This window comes from Vigna unguiculata, chromosome 10 (genome assembly GCF_004118075.2).
Source record: "Vigna unguiculata cultivar IT97K-499-35 chromosome 10, ASM411807v1, whole genome shotgun sequence".
Lineage (NCBI taxonomy): Eukaryota > Viridiplantae > Streptophyta > Magnoliopsida > Fabales > Fabaceae > Vigna > Vigna unguiculata.
The window spans coordinates 19,618,987-19,622,429 of NC_040288.1; positions in this window are offsets into that span (position 1 = coordinate 19,618,987).

Consider the following 3,443-nt stretch of genomic DNA (forward strand, 5'->3'; position numbering starts at 1 on the left):
TTTGTCATAGGTGGAGTAGTTGAGATGACTTCCCTTGAGTTTCTCAATAAAATAGGCTATGGGGTGTCCTTCTTGGAGAAGCACAACCCCAATACCTACATTGGATGCATCACACTCAATTTCAAAAGTTTTGGAAAAGTTTGGAAGGGCTAGGAGGGGGGCTTTGATCAATTTTTCTTTTAAAGTTTCAAAGGCCTTTGTTTGATCAATTCCCCACTTGAAGTCCACTCCTTTCTTAACCAATTCATTTAAAGGGGCGGCTATAGTGCTAAAGTTGGGTACAAATCTCCTATAAAAGCTAGCCAACCTATGAAAAGACCTAACTTCACTCACATTTTTTGGTGTAGGCCACTCCTTTATGGCCGTCACTTTTTCTTGGTCCACATGGACCCCATGTTGATTGATTTTAAACCCTAGGAAGATCACATGATCCATGCCAAAGATGCATTTCTCCATGTTAGCAAACAAGGATTCCTTCCTTAGGATCTCTAGGACACTCCTTAAATGATGCACATGTTCTTCTTTGGACAAGCTATAGATGAGGATGTCATCAAAGTAGACAGCAACAAACTTGCCTAAGAATTCTCTAAGCACATGATGCATGAGCATCATGAAAGTACTAGGTGCATTGGTTAAGCTAAAAGGCATGACTAACCACTCATACAATCCAAACTTAGTCTTGAAAGAGGTTTTCCATTCATCACCTTCTTTGATTCTTATTTGATTGTATCCACTCTTCAAGTTTATTTTGGAGAATATGGTTGCACCATGCAATTCATCTAACAAATCATCCAACCTAGGAATGGGATTCCTATACTTGATGGTTATATTGTTTATGGCTCTACAATCTATGCACATTCTCCATGTTCCATCCTTTTTAGGGACTAAAATCACGGACATTGCACAAGGGCTCATGCTATGTTACACCCACCCTTTTTTTAACAATTCATTGACTTATTTTTGGATTTCCTTAGCCTTCTCGGGATTGGTCCTATAGGCTGGCCTATTAGGCAAAGATGGGCCTTGAATGAAATTAATTTGGTGTTCTATGCCTCTTAGGGGTGGAAGCCCCTTTGGAGGTTCTTGAAAAATATCTTGATACTCATCTAAGACTATAGACAAGTCTTGAGGACATTGGAGTGAGGTTTTTGGAAAGAGGGAGAAGACTCACTAGGCAAAGCAAGAAAAATTTGTTTTTGGGCAAGCATTACCTTTTTTATCCCTTTGTGAGAGATCATACTCTTCTTGGCTTCTTTGCCATGCCCTTGCGCCTTCACTTGCACCTTCTCTTCCTTTCTTTTCTTAATCATTTGCATTTGGTCCTCACTGACTTCCTTTGGTGACAGAGGTAAAAATGTGATATTTTTGCCTTGGAAGTTAAAAGAAAATTTGTTGGTATGGCCATCATGAAAAGCTTTTTTTATCAAATTGCCATGGCCTCCCAAGTAAAATATGAGTTGTTTCCATGGGCACTAAGTCACACAAAACCTCATCTTTATAATTTCAAATGGAGAAGTTGATGAGGACTTGTTTGTCAACTTTTATCTCCCCTTCCTCACTAAGCCAAGATAGCTTATAAGGCTTCGCATGAGGGATGGTTTTCAAGCCAAGTGATGAAGGATTGACCCCAACCAAGGAGAAGGCACATGCTTAAGAAGACTAAGCATGTTTAGAAAGGAAGTTCACTAATCCTTCATCCCTTTCATTTGTGTTTATTATTTTTGATTCCCTAAGTTGACTTAGTTGAATCAACTTTAGTTGACTTGTTGACTTTTGACTAGGTTTGACTTGTTGACTATAGTTGACTTGACTTAAGCCAACATGCTAATCTATGTTTATTTGCTTTGTAGGTTAATTAGGAGTAAGAAAGCAATGCTAGGTGGCGCATGGTGATTGGGGAGCATAAATGATGTGGAGCAGAGAGTAAAGCAAAGTCATAAAGCATAAAGTAAAAGGCATAAAACAAGTGTACCTATGTACCTTTGGTCTCCTTTGTTTTTAGCACACTTTGGCCACTTTTTGGAGACATATGAGATACATTCTTTGTCTCCTTTTGTGCTAGAACGAAATTAGCCTTACACACACCATAGTTGGCTCTTTTGTCTCTCATTTTTGTAACCTTATTTGACCTAGTTTCTAGAAGCTAGGGTTAGGTTTTTGTAGAGACATCCTTAGGTATCTTTTATTTCTTAGAGGCCCCTAAACTCTTCTATATAAGGGGTGCTCCTAGACATGTAAAAGGGTTGAACATTTTGAAGTAAAAACACTCTTGTGTCTCAACCATTTGTGAGAGTTTCCTCCCTTGGGAGTGAAACTTGTAAGCCTTATCTTGCATAGCAAGTGGCGGCACACACCCACTCATCTTCAAGGTTGCCATGGCTTCTAGCCTAGCCTTGTAGTGGCGTGCTTCTCACATTTTTACCATTTCTTTCCTTTCCATTTTATGTTTTCTTCTTCCTTTAATTGTTCTTGGTTTTCTATGGTTTATGTGCTTTCCATTTCCTTTTTGTTTTTGAATCAATCCATCATCTTCTTCTCTTGAGCTTTGTGAAAGGAACCTTCACATCTAGATAGCTTGCTATCTTAATGTCCAGTGGGGATTTCACTTAGCTTTCTTAATCAACTCACACCATATTCAATAATCTTAAAAAGGAACAAGATAATCCTTCATCACCAAGCTTGTCCACAACCCTTGTGCCAGCCACATTGACGCAACTTCCACTATTAATTATGAGGGAACAAAACTTGTTGTTGATTAGGCACCTTGAGTGAAAAATATTTTCCCTTTGAGATTCTAAATCCTTTGGCACTTGGCTAAGCATGCGCCTAACCACCAACAATCGTCCTTCATTGGGTTTGATTTCATCTTCACTTGAAGATGGGGAAGAGTGTGGGAGGAAGAACTTTTAGGGGAAGAGGGGGAAGAGTGTTCACTTTCAACCTCTCTTTTAGGGGTCAAGATCATGTTCCTTTTTGTTGGGCAATTTGAAGCAATTTGACCATAACTAAAACACTTAAAACACTTGATGGAACTTATTCTTGGCCCTTGAGAAGAGCTTGAGTGATCATGAGTGGTCTTAGGTGCATTAATCCTAGGTGGGGGGTCTTGGAGAGACTTGGGGGTACTTTTTCATCTTTCTTTTCCTTACCCTTCCAAGGTTTTGAGTAGTATTCATTGTATGAAGTATTCCTCTTGACCTCTTGTTTCTTTTTCAATTGACTTTCAACTTTGAGGGCCAAGTGTAAAATTTTATCAAGTGTGGAATACTCATACAATTCAACTACATCTTGAATTTCTCTCTTAAGACCACTCACAAACCTAACTACCTTTTCTTCTTCACTTTCAAATTGGAGTCCTACTTTGAGAAGCATGGACTCCATGAGCTTGTAATATTCATCCACACACATGGACCCTTGTTGAAGCCTTTGGAGCTTCAAAAGAG